Genomic DNA, 17,334 nt, shown 5'->3' with positions numbered 1-17,334 from the left:
TCTAATAACATGGAAACACTGAGAGACAGTGTCTCTATCCTTTTCTCTGCTCTAATAACATTGAATCACTGAGAGACAGTGTCTCTATCCTTTTCTCTACTCTAATAACATTGAAACACTGAGAGACAGTGTCTCTATCCTTTTCTCTACTCTAATAACATGGAAACACTGAGAGACAGTGTCTCTATCCTTTTCTCTACTCTAATAACATGGAATCACTGAGAGACAGTGTCTCTATCCTTTTCTCTACTCTAATAACATGGAAACACTGAGAGACAGTGTCTCTATCCTTTTCTCTGCTCTAATAACATGGAAACACTGAGAGACAGTGTCTCTATCATTTTCTCTACTCTAATAACATTGAATCACTGAGAGACAGTGTCTCTATCCTGTTCTCTACTCTAATAACATTGAAACACTGAGAGACAGTGTCTCTATCCTTTTCTCTACTCTAATAACATGGAAACACTGAGAGACAGTGTCTCTATCCTTTTCTCTACTCTAATAACATTGAATCACTGAGAGACAGTGTCTCTATCCTTTTCTCTACTCTAATAACATGGAAACACTGAGAGACAGTGTCTCTATCCTTTTCTCTACTCTAATAACATGGAAACACTGAGAGACAGTGTCTCTATCCTTTTCTCTACTCTAATAACATGGAAACACTGAGAGACAGTGTCTCTATCCTTTTCTCTACTCTAATAACATTGAAACACTGAGAGACAGTGTCTCTATCCTTTTCTCTACTCTAATAACATTGAAACACTGAGAGACAGTGTCTCTATCCTTTTCTCTACTCTAATAACATGGAAACACTGAGAGACAGTGTCTCTATCCTTTTCTCTACTCTAATAACATGGAATCACTGAGAGACAGTGTCTCTATCCTTTTCTCTACTCTAATAACATGGAAACACTGAGAGACAGTGTCTCTATCCTTTTCTCTACTCTAATAACATGGAAATACTGAGAGACAGTGTCTCTATCCTTTTCTCTACTCTAATAACATTGAATCACTGAGAGACAGTGTCTCTATCCTTTTCTCTACTCTAATAACATGGAATCACTGAGAGACAGTGTCTCTATCCTTTTCTCTACTCTAATAACATTGAAACACTGAGAGACAGTGTCTCTATCCTTTTCTCTACTCTAATAACATTGAAACACTGAGAGACAGTGTCTCTATCCTGTTCTCTACTCTAATAACATGGAATCACTGAGAGACAGTGTCTCTATCCTTTTCTCTACTCTAATAACATTGAATCACTGAGAGACAGTGTCTCTATCCTTTTCTCTACTCTAATAACATGGAAACACTGAGAGACAGTGTCTCTATCCTTTTCTCTACTCTACTAACATGGAAACACTGAGAGACAGTGTCTCTACTCTTTTCTCTACTCTAATAACATTGAAACACTGAGAGACAGTGTCTCTATCCTTTTCTCTACTCTAATAACATGGAATCACTGAGAGACAGTGTCTCTATCCTTTTCTCTACTCTAATAACATTGAAACACTGAGAGACAGTGTCTCTATCCTTTTCTCTACTCTAATAACATTGAAACACTGAGAGACAGTGTCTCTATCCTTTTCTCTACTCTAATAACATGGAAACACTGAGAGACAGTGTCTATATCCTTTTATCTACTCTAATAACATGGAAACACTGAGAGACAGTGTCTCTATCATTTTCTCTACTCTAATAACATTGAATCACTGAGAGACAGTGTCTCTATCCTTTTCTCTACTCTAATAACATTGAAACACAGAGACAGTGTCTCTATCCTTTTCTCTACTCTAATAACATGGAAACACTGAGAGACAGTGTCTCTATCCTTTTCTCTACTCTAATAACATTGAAACACTGAGAGACAGTGTCTCTATCCTTTTCTCTACTCGAATAACATTGAAACACTGAGAGACAGTGTCTCTATCCTTTTCTCTACTCTAATAACATGGAATCACTGAGAGACAGTGTCTCTATCCTTTTCTCTACTCTAATAACATGGAAACACTGAGAGACAGTGTCTATATCCTTTTATCTACTCTAATAACATGGAAACACTGAGAGACAGTGTCTCTATCATTTTCTCTACTCTAATAACATTGAATCACTGAGAGACAGTGTCTCTATCCTTTTCTCTACTCTAATAACATTGAAACACAGAGACAGTGTCTCTATCCTTTTCTCTACTCTAATAACATGGAAACACTGAGAGACAGTGTCTCTATCCTTTTCTCTACTCTAATAACATTGAAACACTGAGAGACAGTGTCTCTATCCTTTTCTCTACTCGAATAACATTGAAACACTGAGAGACAGTGTCTCTATCCTTTTCTCTACTCTAATAACATGGAATCACTGAGAGACAGTGTCTCTATCCTTTTCTCTACTCTAATAACATTGAAACACTGAGAGACAGTATCTCTATCCTTTTCTCTACTCTAATAACATGGAATCACTGAGAGACAGTGTCTCTATCCTTTTCTCTACTCTAATAACATGGAAACACTGAGAGACAGTGTCTCTATCCTTTTCTCTACTCTAATAACATGGAATCACTGAGAGACATTGTCTCTATCCTTTTCTCTACTCTAATAACATGGAATCACTGAGAGACAGTGTCTCTATCCTTTTCTCTACTCTAATAACATGGAAACACTGAGAGACAGTGTCTCTATCCTTTTATCTACTCTAATAACATGGAAACACTGAGAGACAGTGTCTCTATCCTTTTCTCTACTCTAATAACATGGAAACACTGAGAGACAGTGTCTCTATTCTTTTCTCTACTCTAATAACATTGAAACACTGAGAGACAGTGTCTCTATCATTTTCTCTACTCTAATAACATGGAATCACTGAGAGACAGTGTCTCTATCCTTTTCTCTACTCTAATAACATGGAAACACTGAGAGACAGTGTCTCTATCCTTTTCTCTGCTCTAATAACATTGAATCACTGAGAGACAGTGTCTCTATCCTTTTCTCTACTCTAATAACATTGAAACACTGAGAGACAGTGTCTCTATCCTTTTCTCTACTCTAATAACATGGAAACACTGAGAGACAGTGTCTCTATCCTTTTCTCTACTCTAATAACATGGAATCACTGAGAGACAGTGTCTCTATCCTTTTCTCTACTCTAATAACATGGAAACACTGAGAGACAGTGTCTCTATCCTTTTCTCTGCTCTAATAACATGGAAACACTGAGAGACAGTGTCTCTATCATTTTCTCTACTCTAATAACATTGAATCACTGAGAGACAGTGTCTCTATCCTGTTCTCTACTCTAATAACATTGAAACACTGAGAGACAGTGTCTCTATCCTTTTCTCTACTCTAATAACATGGAAACACTGAGAGACAGTGTCTCTATCCTTTTCTCTACTCTAATAACATTGAATCACTGAGAGACAGTGTCTCTATCCTTTTCTCTACTCTAATAACATGGAAACACTGAGAGACAGTGTCTCTATCCTTTTCTCTACTCTAATAACATGGAAACACTGAGAGACAGTGTCTCTATCCTTTTCTCTACTCTAATAACATGGAAACACTGAGAGACAGTGTCTCTATCCTTTTCTCTACTCTAATAACATTGAAACACTGAGAGACAGTGTCTCTATCCTTTTCTCTACTCTAATAACATTGAAACACTGAGAGACAGTGTCTCTATCCTTTTCTCTACTCTAATAACATGGAAACACTGAGAGACAGTGTCTCTATCCTTTTCTCTACTCTAATAACATGGAATCACTGAGAGACAGTGTCTCTATCCTTTTCTCTACTCTAATAACATGGAAACACTGAGAGACAGTGTCTCTATCCTTTTCTCTACTCTAATAACATGGAAATACTGAGAGACAGTGTCTCTATCCTTTTCTCTACTCTAATAACATTGAATCACTGAGAGACAGTGTCTCTATCCTTTTCTCTACTCTAATAACATGGAATCACTGAGAGACAGTGTCTCTATCCTTTTCTCTACTCTAATAACATTGAAACACTGAGAGACAGTGTCTCTATCCTTTTCTCTACTCTAATAACATTGAAACACTGAGAGACAGTGTCTCTATCCTGTTCTCTACTCTAATAACATGGAATCACTGAGAGACAGTGTCTCTATCCTTTTCTCTACTCTAATAACATTGAATCACTGAGAGACAGTGTCTCTATCCTTTTCTCTACTCTAATAACATGGAAACACTGAGAGACAGTGTCTCTATCCTTTTCTCTACTCTAATAACATGGAATCACTGAGAGACAGTGTCTCTATCCTTTTCTCTACTCTAATAACATTGAAACACTGAGAGACAGTGTCTCTATCCTGTTCTCTACTCTAATAACATGGAATCACTGAGAGACAGTGTCTCTATCCTTTTCTCTACTCTAATAACATGGAAACACTGAGAGACAGTGTCTCTATCCTTTTCTCTACTCTAATAACATGGAATCACTGAGAGACAGTGTCTCTATCCTTTTCTCTACTCTAATAACATTGAAACACTGAGAGACAGTGTCTCTATCCTTTTCTCTACTCTAATAACATTGAAACACTGAGAGACAGTGTCTCTATCATTTTCTCTACTCGAATAACATGGAATCACTGAGAGACAGTGTCTCTATCCTTTTCTCTACTCTAATAACATTGAAACACTGAGAGACAGTGTCTCTATCCTTTTCTCTACTCTAATAACATGGAAACACTGAGAGACAGTGTCTCTATCCTTTTCTCTACTCTAATAACATTGAAACACTGAGAGACAGTGTCTCTATCCTTTTCTCTACTCTACTAACATGGAAACACTGAGAGACAGTGTCTCTATCCTTTTCTCTACTCTACTAACATGGAAACACTGAGAGACAGTGTCTCTATCCTTTTCTCTACTCTAATAACATGGAATCACTGAGAGACAGTGTCTCTATCCTTTTCTCTACTCCAATAACATGGAATCACTGAGAGACAGTGTCTCTATCCTTTTCTCTACTCTAATAACATGGAATCACTGAGAGACAGTGTCTCTATCCTTTTCTCTACTCTAATAACATGGAAACACTGAGAGACAGTGTCTCTATTCTTTTCTCTACTCTAATAACATTGAAACACTGAGAGACAGTGTCTCTATCCTTTTCTCTACTCTAATAACATGGAATCACTGAGAGACAGTGTCTCTATCCTTTTCTCTACTCTAATAACATTGAAACACTGAGAGACAGTGTCTCTATCCTTTTCTCTACTCTAATAACATTGAAACACTGAGAGACAGTGTCTCTATCCTTTTCTCTACTCTAATAACATGGAAACACTGAGAGACAGTGTCTCTATCCTTTTATCTACTCTAATAACATGGAAACACTGAGAGACAGTGTCTCTATCATTTTCTCTACTCTAATAACATTGAATCACTGAGAGACAGTGTCTCTATCCTTTTCTCTACTCTAATAACATTGAAACACAGAGACAGTGTCTCTATCCTTTTCTCTACTCTAATAACATGGAAACACTGAGAGACAGTGTCTCTATCCTTTTCTCTACTCTAATAACATTGAAACACTGAGAGACAGTGTCTCTATCCTTTTCTCTACTCGAATAACATTGAAACACTGAGAGACAGTGTCTCTATCCTTTTCTCTACTCTAATAACATGGAATCACTGAGAGACAGTGTCTCTATCCTTTTCTCTACTCTAATAACATTGAAACACTGAGAGACAGTATCTCTATCCTTTTCTCTACTCTAATAACATGGAAACACTGAGAGACAGTGTCTCTATTCTTTTCTCTACTCTAATAACATGGAAACACTGAGAGACAGTGTCTCTATCCTTTTATCTACTCTAATAACATGGAAACACTGAGAGACAGTGTCTCTATCCTTTTCTCTACTCTAATAACATGGAAACACTGAGAGACAGTGTCTCTATTCTTTTCTCTACTCTAATAACATTGAAACACTGAGAGACAGTGTCTCTATCATTTTCTCTACTCTAATAACATGGAATCACTGAGAGACAGTGTCTCTATCCTTTTCTCTACTCTAATAACATGGAAACACTGAGAGACAGTGTCTCTATCCTTTTCTCTGCTCTAATAACATTGAATCACTGAGAGACAGTGTCTCTATCCTTTTCTCTACTCTAATAACATTGAAACACTGAGAGACAGTGTCTCTATCCTTTTCTCTACTCTAATAACATGGAAACACTGAGAGACAGTGTCTCTATCCTTTTCTCTACTCTAATAACATGGAATCACTGAGAGACAGTGTCTCTATCCTTTTCTCTACTCTAATAACATGGAAACACTGAGAGACAGTGTCTCTATCCTTTTCTCTGCTCTAATAACATGGAAACACTGAGAGACAGTGTCTCTATCATTTTCTCTACTCTAATAACATTGAATCACTGAGAGACAGTGTCTCTATCCTGTTCTCTACTCTAATAACATTGAAACACTGAGAGACAGTGTCTCTATCCTTTTCTCTACTCTAATAACATTGAAACACTGAGAGACAGTGTCTCTATCCTTTTCTCTACTCTAATAACATGGAAACACTGAGAGACAGTGTCTCTATCCTTTTATCTACTCTAATAACATGGAAACACTGAGAGACAGTGTCTCTATCATTTTCTCTACTCTAATAACATTGAATCACTGAGAGACAGTGTCTCTATCCTTTTCTCTACTCTAATAACATTGAAACACAGAGACAGTGTCTCTATCCTTTTCTCTACTCTAATAACATGGAAACACTGAGAGACAGTGTCTCTATCCTTTTCTCTACTCTAATAACATTGAAACACTGAGAGACAGTGTCTCTATCCTTTTCTCTACTCGAATAACATTGAAACACTGAGAGACAGTGTCTCTATCCTTTTCTCTACTCTAATAACATGGAATCACTGAGAGACAGTGTCTCTATCCTTTTCTCTACTCTAATAACATTGAAACACTGAGAGACAGTATCTCTATCCTTTTCTCTACTCTAATAACATGGAATCACTGAGAGACAGTGTCTCTATCCTTTTCTCTACTCTAATAACATGGAAACACTGAGAGACAGTGTCTCTATCCTTTTCTCTACTCTAATAACATGGAATCACTGAGAGACATTGTCTCTATCATTTTCTCTACTCTAATAACATGGAATCACTGAGAGACAGTGTCTCTATCCTTTTCTCTACTCTAATAACATGGAAACACTGAGAGACAGTGTCTCTATCCTTTTATCTACTCTAATAACATGGAAACACTGAGAGACAGTGTCTCTATCCTTTTCTCTACTCTAATAACATGGAAACACTGAGAGACAGTGTCTCTATTCTTTTCTCTACTCTAATAACATTGAAACACTGAGAGACAGTGTCTCTATCATTTTCTCTACTCTAATAACATGGAATCACTGAGAGACAGTGTCTCTATCCTTTTCTCTACTCTAATAACATGGAAACACTGAGAGACAGTGTCTCTATCCTTTTCTCTGCTCTAATAACATTGAATCACTGAGAGACAGTGTCTCTATCCTTTTCTCTACTCTAATAACATTGAAACACTGAGAGACAGTGTCTCTATCCTTTTCTCTACTCTAATAACATGGAAACACTGAGAGACAGTGTCTCTATCCTTTTCTCTACTCTAATAACATGGAATCACTGAGAGACAGTGTCTCTATCCTTTTCTCTACTCTAATAACATGGAAACACTGAGAGACAGTGTCTCTATCCTTTTCTCTGCTCTAATAACATGGAAACACTGAGAGACAGTGTCTCTATCATTTTCTCTACTCTAATAACATTGAATCACTGAGAGACAGTGTCTCTATCCTGTTCTCTACTCTAATAACATTGAAACACTGAGAGACAGTGTCTCTATCCTTTTCTCTACTCTAATAACATGGAAACACTGAGAGACAGTGTCTCTATCCTTTTCTCTACTCTAATAACATTGAATCACTGAGAGACAGTGTCTCTATCCTTTTCTCTACTCTAATAACATGGAAACACTGAGAGACAGTGTCTCTATCCTTTTCTCTACTCTAATAACATGGAAACACTGAGAGACAGTGTCTCTATCCTTTTCTCTACTCTAATAACATGGAAACACTGAGAGACAGTGTCTCTATCCTTTTCTCTACTCTAATAACATTGAAACACTGAGAGACAGTGTCTCTATCCTTTTCTCTACTCTAATAACATTGAAACACTGAGAGACAGTGTCTCTATCCTTTTCTCTACTCTACTAACATGGAAACACTGAGAGACAGTGTCTCTATCCTTTTCTCTACTCTAATAACATGGAATCACTGAGAGACAGTGTCTCTATCCTTTTCTCTACTCTAATAACATGGAATCACTGAGAGACAGTGTCTCTATCCTTTTCTCTACTCTAATAACATGGAAACACTGAGAGACAGTGTCTCTATCCTTTTCTCTACTCTGATAACATTGAAACACTGAGAGACAGTGTCTCTATCCTTTTCTCTACTCTTTAAGTTTTGTCACGTAGTGTGGAAACAGCATGACTGATGCCATCTAAATTACTACAGGAACACGTTTCCGTTTAGGGATTCACCCTGGTTCTCAGGTGAGTTAGGTGGTATGTGTAAACATCCTCCAAAATGACTCGGAAGTTGGTGGAAATGTCTATTGAAAGAATCCTTAAAAACAAACAGAATATACAGTGCCTTGCGAAAGTATTCGGCCCCCTTGAACTTTGCGACCTTTTGCCACATTTCAGGCTTCAAACATAAAGATATAAAACTGTATTTTTTTGTGAAGTATCATCAACAAGTGGGACACAATCATGAAGTGGAACGACATTTATTGGATATTTCAAACTTTTTTAACAAATCAAAAACTGAAAAATTGGGCGTGCAAAATTATTCAGCCCCTTTACTTTCAGTGCAGCAAACTCTCTCCAGAAGTTCAGTGAGTATCTCTGAATGATCCAATGTTGACCTAAATGACTAATGATGATAAATACAATCCACCTGTGTGTAATCAAGTCTCCGTATGAATGCACCTGCACTGTGATAGTCTCAGAGGACCGTTAAAAGCGCAGAGAGCATCATGAAGAACAAGGAACACACCAGGCAGGTCCGAGATACTGTTGTGAAGAAGTTTAAAGCCGGATTTGGATACAAAAAGATTTCCCAAGCTTTAAACATCCCAAGGAGCACTGTGCAAGCGATAATATTGAAATGGAAGGAGTATCAGACCACTGCAAATCTACCAAGACCTGGCCGTCCCTCTAAACTTTCAGCTCATACAAGGAGAAGACTGATCAGAGATGCAGCCAAGAGGCCCATGATCACTCTGGATGAACTGCAGAGATCTACAACTGAGGTGGGAGACTCTGTCCATAGGACAACAATCAGTTGTATATTGCACAAATCTGGCCTTTATGGAAGAGTGTCAAGAAGAAAGCCATTTCTTAAAGATATCCATAAAAAGTGTTGTTTAAAGTTTGCCACAAGCCACCTGGGAGACACACCAAACATGTGGAAGAAGGTGCTCTGGCCAGATGAAACCAAAATTGAACTTTTTGGCAACAATGCAAAACGTTATGTTTGGCGTAAAAGCAACACAGCTGAACACACCATCCCCACTGTCAAACATGGTGGTGGCAGCATCATGGTTTGGGCCTGCTTTTCTTCAGCAGGGACAGGGAAGATGGTTAAAATTGATGGGAAGATGGATGGAGCCAAATACAGGACCATTCTGGAAGAAAACCTGATGGAGTCTGCAAAAGACCTGAGACTGGGACGGAGATTTGTCTTCCAACAAGACAATGATCCAAAACATAAAGCAAAATCTACAATGGAATGGTTCAAAAATAAACATATCCAGGTGTTAGAATGGCCAAGTCAAAGTCCAGACCTGAATCCAATCGAGAATCTGTGGAAAGAACTGAAAACTGCTGTTCACAAATGCTCTCCATCCAACCTCACTGAGCTCGAGCTGTTTTGCAAGGAGGAATGGGAAAAAATGTCAGTCTCTCGATGTGCAAAACTGATAGAGACATACCCCAAGCGACTTACAGCTGTAATCGCAGCAAAAGGTGTCGCTACAAAGTATTAACTTATGGGGGCTGAATAATTTTGCACGCCCAATTTTTCAGTTTTTGATTTGTTAAAAAAGTTTGAAATATCCAATAAATGTCGTTCCACTTCATGATTGTGTCCCACTTGTTGTTGATTGTTCACAAAAAAATACAGTTTTATATCTTTATGTTTGAAGCCTGAAATGTGGCAAAAGGTTGCAAAGTTCAAGGGGGCCGAATACTTTCGCAAGGCACTGTACATTTAGTCCCAGGCTGTGTTCCACTGTCTCTGATTTATGCAGCGTTACAACTAACAGATTATAATTTATGAGTGGGAGGCCGTAGCAAGAGTTTGGCACGGTCAAGTGGCTATTTGTTAATGATTAACTAAAGATAATATAAACATTTCTGATGAAGAAAGACTCAGTTTCAATCATTTCTGATTCATCAGAAATGTTTATATTATCTTTAGTTAATCATTAACAAATAGCCACTTGACCGTGCCAAACTCTTGCTACGGCCTCCCGCTCATAAATTATAATCTGTTAGTTGTAACGCTGCATAAATCAGAGACAGTGGAACACAGCCTGGGACTAAATGATATGGAGATCAATGACATACTGTGCCATGGTTACACATACTGTATGAATCTCTGTTATCGCTGCTACTGTTTTGCTTTAATACTTGGCTACTTGCGTGTACTGTTACAGGTTTCTAAAAGTTAGTTGGTGGACTTTATTGACCCAAATGTTGATTTGTGACTTTTATTACTTATTCTTATCTTTATTTATTTATTTATTTTTTAAACTGCATTGTTGGTTAAGGGCTTGTCAGTCAGCATTTCACTGTAAGGTCTACCTACACCTGTTGTATTCAGCATTTCACTGTAAGGTCTACTACATCTGTTGTATTCAGCATTTCACTGTAAGGTCTACTACACCTGTTGTATTCAGCATTTCACTGTAAGGTCTACTACACCTGTTGTATTCAGCATTTCACTGTGAGGTCTACAACACCTGTTGTATTCAGCATTTCACTGTAAGGTCTACAACACCTGTTGTATTCAGCATTTCACTGTAAGGTCTACTACACCTGTTGTATTCAGTATTTCACTGTAAGGTCTACTACATCTGTTGTATTCAGCATTTCACTGTAAGGTCTACTACACCTGTTGTATTCAGCATTTCACTGTAAGGTCTACTACACCTGTTGTATTCAGCATTTCACTGTGAGGTCTACAACACCTGTTGTATTCAGCATTTCACTGTAAGGTCTACAACACCTGTTGTATTCAGCATTTCACTGTAAGGTCTACTACACCTGTTGTATTCAGCATTTCACTGTAAGGTCTACTACACCTGTTGTATTCAGCATTTCACTGTAAGGTCTACTACACCTGTTGTATTCAGCATTTCACTGTAAGGTCTACTACACCTGTTGTATTCTGCATTTCACTGTAAGGTCTACTACACCTGTTGTATTCAGCATTTCACTGTAAGGTCTACTACACCTGTTGTAGTCAGCATTTCACTATAAGGTCTACTACACCTGTTGTATTCAGCATTTCACTGTAAGGTCTACTACAACTGTTGTATTCAGCATTTCACTGTAAGGTCTACTACACCTGTTGTATTCAGCATTTCACTGTAAGGTCTACTACACCTGTTGTATTCAGCATTTCACTGTAAGGTCTACTACACCTGTTGTATTCAGCATTTCACTGTAAGGTCTACTACACCTGTTGTATTCAGCATTTCACTGTAAGGTCTACTACACCTGTTGTATTCAGCATTTCACTGTAAGGTCTACTACACCTGTTGTATTCAGCATTTCACTGTAAGGTCTACTACACCTGTTGTAGTCAGCATTTCACTGTAAGGTCTACTACACCTGTTGTATTCAGCATTTCACTGTAAGGTCTACTACAACTGTTGTATTCAGCATTTCACTGTAAGGTCTACTACACCTGTTGTATTCAGCATTTCACTGTAAGGTCTACTACACCTGTTGTATTCAGCATTTCACTGTAAGGTCTACTACACCTGTTGTATTCAGCATTTCACTGTAAGGTCTACTACACCTGTTGTATTCAGCATTTCACTGTAAGGTCTACTACACCTGTTGTAGTCAGCATTTCACTGTAAGGTCTACTACAACTGTTGTATTCAGCATTTCACTGTAAGGTCTACTACACCTGTTGTATTCAGCATTTCACTGTGGGGTCTACCTACACCTGTTGTATTCAACATTTCACTGTAAGGTCTACTACACCTGTTGTATTCAGCATTTCACTGTAAGGTCTACCTACACCTGTTGTATTCAGCATTTCACTGTAAGGTCTACTACACCTGTTGTAATCGGCATTTCACTGTAAGGTCTACTACACCTGTTGTAATCGGCATTTCACTGTAAGGTCTACTACACCTGTTGTATTCAGCATTTCACTGTAAGGTCTACCTACATCTGTTGTATTCAGCATTTCACTGTAAGGTCTACCTACATCTGTTGTAATCGGCATTTCACTGTAAGGTCTACTACACCTGTTGTAATCGGCATTTCACTGTAAGGTCTACCTACACCTGTTGTATTCAGCATTTCACTGTAAGGTCTACCTACATCTGTTGTATTCAGCATTTCACTGTAAGGTCTACTACACCTGTTGTATTCAGCATTTCACTGTAAGGTCTACCTACATCTGTTGTAATCAGCATTTCACTGTAAGGTCTACTACACCTGTTGTATTCAGCATTTCACTGTAAGGTCTACTACACCTGTTGTATTCAGCATTTCACTGTAAGGTCTACTACACCTGTTGTATTCAGCATTTCACTGTAAGGTCTACTACATCTGTTGTATTCAGCATTTCACTGTAAGGTCTACTACATCTGTTGTATTCAGCATTTCACTGTAAGGTCTACTACACCTGTTGTATTCAGCATTTCACTGTAAGGTCTACTACACCTGTTGTATTCGGGCGCATGTGACAAATAACATTTGATTTGATTGTAAGAGTTGAACGTGCCAGATTAGTCATTCTCCTAGGTTTATTAAGTTGTAATGTCTCACGGTATGTGTATGTTATATCATCTGTATAATAACATTTGATTTGATATGGGTATTATGGGTACCGACCCATCTCATCTGCTCATAGCTTCTGGGGTCGTTGATGGTTTTAGGATTTCATCAAGACAGCTATTTGATGCCAGGCCTCCCACTAATGTGTCCCAAATAGCACCCTAATCCCTATTTAGTGTACTCTTTTGACCAGGACCCATAGGACTTTGGTCTAAAGTAGTGCACTATGTAGGGAATAGGGTGCCATAGGGTTCTGGTCTAAAGTAGTGCACTATGTGTAGGGAATAGGGTGCCATAGGGCTCTGGTCTAAAGTAGTGCACTATGTAGGGAATAGGGTGCCATATGGCTCTGGTCTAAAGTAGTGCACTATGTAGGGGGATGTAGCCTCTGAGGCCTTTTAATGGGGGGGGGGGGGGATTTTACAGCAGTCAGTCTAGTTAGAGGCAGAGGGCTGGGTCAGTCTGTGTGTGTGTTTGATGTCTCTGAAGAGCTGAAATCCCCAGGCAGACCACCTGAACAGCAGTACTGACTCCATCCATCCATCCCTCAGCTCTCCAGCCTTCTGCTCTTCCATTGTAATAGACCTAATGATGTATACCATATAGCCGACTCTGTTATCCAAAGAGACTTACGGCTGGCTGTGTGTGTACAATACATCTGGTCCTCCGTAGTCTTGTTGCTTGACGTTTGTTTTTTACCGAACTTAGAACGTCTGGAGGCGAGTTCTACTTTCTACTGATGTGTGCGTTCGTTCACTACTTCCCACAAAGCATTGGATTGGTGCAGGGATGGGCTCGTGGGAATTTACACCATATTTCTAATACCAGTCGTCTCCTTTCAAATGAGTTAAAAGGGCAGTGCAGTGATTTTACAGTTTCATTCCTGTCATTTCGGCACTTCGAGGTCCAAATAACACTCTCAAATTGTGAAAATGATGATAATGTCCTTTTTAGTATAAGAGCTTTTTTTTAAAAAAAATAAAAAGCCTGTTCAGGTGGGATGGAGTTTTTGGCCACAGCGTGACATCACAATACGATTAGATTATTCTGACCAATGAGCAGTTCTATTTGAAAGGGGTTAACGGGGTAGGCTCTACAGCAGGGTTCTCCAACCTTTTCTAGCATGAGAGCTACTTTAAAAAATAAACACATGTCACAAGCTACTCATTTTTTTCAAACTTTCAAATAGGTACATCCTTCTCTTCTTCTCCTGCAACTCTTCCCCTGATCCTCAGTGTACAACAGAAAGTAGTGTACTATGTTGTCAACCCTTCCCCTGGTATTTAGTGTACAACAGAAAGTAGTGCACTATGTTTTCTGACAACATGCCTGGTAAAATAAGGGTTAATAAACAACTCCAATAGATGTTCTGAGTCCATGTTAATGATGACATCACATCAGAAGACCATTGTCTGGGGGTTTTGTGTAATTCCTCTTTAATTGGGCGTCTGTCCCTTTAATATGTAGCGCGTGAGCAATGTGCCGTCTAACAAGCCGGTCTGGTGATGGTTTTATACTGCTGCTGCTCATTCTATGGCAACGTTAGCAAATAACAAATTATACATACAAATGATATCTAATCATTAAATACTTGTGCCAGGTAAGCCTACTTTGCAGTTAACATTTATATGAGAGTGTTTTTTTGGGGAAAGTATTTCTGTCAACCAACAAGATGGTTATCACATCAACTTGATACACACGGAGTGATAGACAGACGCTCGCACCACACCGACAGACAGGGGCGATATTGCTGGAAATTAATTGGCAGATATTGTGTTAGGTTTGGCTTTTTAAGCCAATAGTGGCTAGCCTATGGGACCCTATTCCCTATATAGTGCACTACTGTTGACCAGAGCCCTATGGGACCCTATTCCCTATATAGTGCACTACTGTTGACCAGAGCCCTATGGGACCCTATTCCCTATATAGTGCACTACTGTTGACCAGAGCCCTATGGGACCCTATTCCCTATATAGTGCACTACTGTTGACCAGAACATTACTGTTGACCAGAGCCCTATGGGGACCCTATTCCCTATATAGTGCACTACATAGGGAATATGGGGGCAATTTGGGACGTAGCCTAGGTCCTCCAATGCGTTCCTCTCAGTCAGCTGCTGGGTGTGTTCCTCCTCAGTGCTTAATGCAGGGAAATTATACACATGGAAATGACTGTCTGTCATACCTCCGGGGGTAGATGGTGATTTAGGTTGAATATGGAAAGCCATTTAGGCTACAGCACTTTAGTTAGAGGAAGTCATATTTTGACTTGAAATCACGCTCCATAGCCTGAGTTAGTCAGAGGAAGTAGTATATTGGGTTTTAAATCACGCTCCATAGCCTGAGTTAGTCAGAGGAAGTAGTATATTGGGTTTTAAATCACGCTCCATAGCCTGAGTTAGTCAGAGGAAGTAGTATTTTGGGTTTTAAATCACCCTCCATAGCCTGAGTTAGTCAGAGGAAGTAGTATTTTGGGTTTTAAATCACGCTCCATAGCCTGAGTTAGTCAGAGGAAGTAGTATATTGGGTTTTAAATCACGCTCCTGCCCTGATTTCAGCGGTTTGGACACTGACGAGCAGAATAACATCTCCTTGACTGATTACTGTGTAATACACTAGTAAACTCTTAATGCGTCCCAAATTGCACCCTATTCCCTATATAGCCCTATGGGTTCTGGTCAAAAGTAGTGCACTACATAGGGAGCCATATTTTAACTAGGCAAGTCAGTTAAGAACAAATTCTTATTTACAATGACGGCCTACCCCGGCCAAACCCTAACGACGCTGGGCCAATTGTGCGTCGCCCTACGGGACTCCTAAGCACGGTCGGTTGTGATACAGCCTGGAATCGAACCAGGGTCTGTAGTGACGCCTCTAGCACTGAGATGCAGCGCCTTAAGACCGCTGAGCCACTAAGCCTCTGTCTGATTGAGGGGATGTACACACTCCAGCTGTATTCCCTCTCAGCTGGCGAACGGCCACAGGAGTCATCCAATGTGACTTCCCTTCAGATGATCAGAACATTGTAATTATGGGCGACAGAGCAGCGTGTAATTTGGGTCTAGAGTTCTGTAGCAGAATGTCATTGAATGGTGACTTCCAACTGAACGGTGAAAGGTCAAAAGTTCAACAATGTCTTTATTCCAGAACTTCCATATACAGAATGCACAGGGGCATTTCCCGGGAGTAAAACAAGCAACTTGCATGGGTTTAACAGTTTACAGTAAAGTATTTAGCTGACAGTTTACAGTAAGGATTTAGCTAACCGTTTACAGCAAGGTATTTAGCTGACAGTTTACAGTAAGGTATTTAGCTGACAGTTTACAGTAAGGATTTAGCTAACAGTTTACAGTAAGGATTTAGCTAACAGTTTACAGTAAGGATTTTGATGGATTTGGTCTGGAGACTGAAGGGAAGGGAAGGAGGAGAAGGGACAGAAAGACAGAAGGGAAGAGGGGCTTGGGAAATCAGTCTACTTCCTATGTTTTCAGTCTCCATGCTCCATGTTTATTTGGCCTGCAGCCAGTATAGGTCACCCCAAGCCAGTATAGGTCACCCCAAGCCAGTATAGGTCACCCCAAGCCAGTATAGGTCACCCCAAGCCAGTATAGGTCACCCCAGGCCAATATAGGTCACCCCAGGCCAATATAGGTCACCCCAGGCCAATATAGGTGACCCCAAGCCAGTATAGGTCTCCCCAGGACAGTATAGGTCACCCCAGGCCAGGACAGTATAGGTCACCCCAGGCCAGGACAGTATAGGTCACCCAAGGCCAGGACAGTATAGGTCACCCCAGGCCAGGACAGTATAGGTCACCCCAGGCCGGGCCAGTATAGATCACCCCAGGCCGGGCCAGTATAGATCCCTCCAGGCCGGGCCAGTATAGGTCACCCCAGGCCGGGCCAGTATAGGTCACCCCAGGCCGGGCCAGTATAGGTCACCCCAGGCCGGGCCAGTATAGGTCACCCCAGGCCAGGACAGTATAGGTCACCCCAGGCCTGGCCAGTATAGGTCACCCCAGGGCAGGGCAGTATAGGTCATACCAGGCAAAGTAAAGGTGACCCCAGAACATTATAGGTCACCCCAGGCCAGTATAGGTCACCCCAGCCCAGTATAGGTCACCCCAGGCCAGTATTGGCCACCCCAGGTCAGTATAGGTCACCCTAGGCCAGGACCGTTTACGTCACCCCAGGCCAGTATAGGGCACCCCA

At 40.0% G+C, this 17,334-nt stretch overlaps 1 protein-coding gene across 1 annotated transcript in view; it reads left to right on the top strand.

Moving 5' to 3' along the window:
* LOC110520706 (tumor necrosis factor receptor superfamily member 11B) overlaps positions 1–17,334 on the top strand; it is a 47,247-nt gene that overhangs the window by 7,216 nt on the left and 22,697 nt on the right. The window lies entirely within an intron of this gene.

Source organism: Oncorhynchus mykiss, chromosome 2 (genome assembly GCF_013265735.2).
Source record: "Oncorhynchus mykiss isolate Arlee chromosome 2, USDA_OmykA_1.1, whole genome shotgun sequence".
Lineage (NCBI taxonomy): Eukaryota > Metazoa > Chordata > Actinopteri > Salmoniformes > Salmonidae > Oncorhynchus > Oncorhynchus mykiss.
This window is presented reverse-complemented; position numbering and strand designations above follow the sequence as displayed.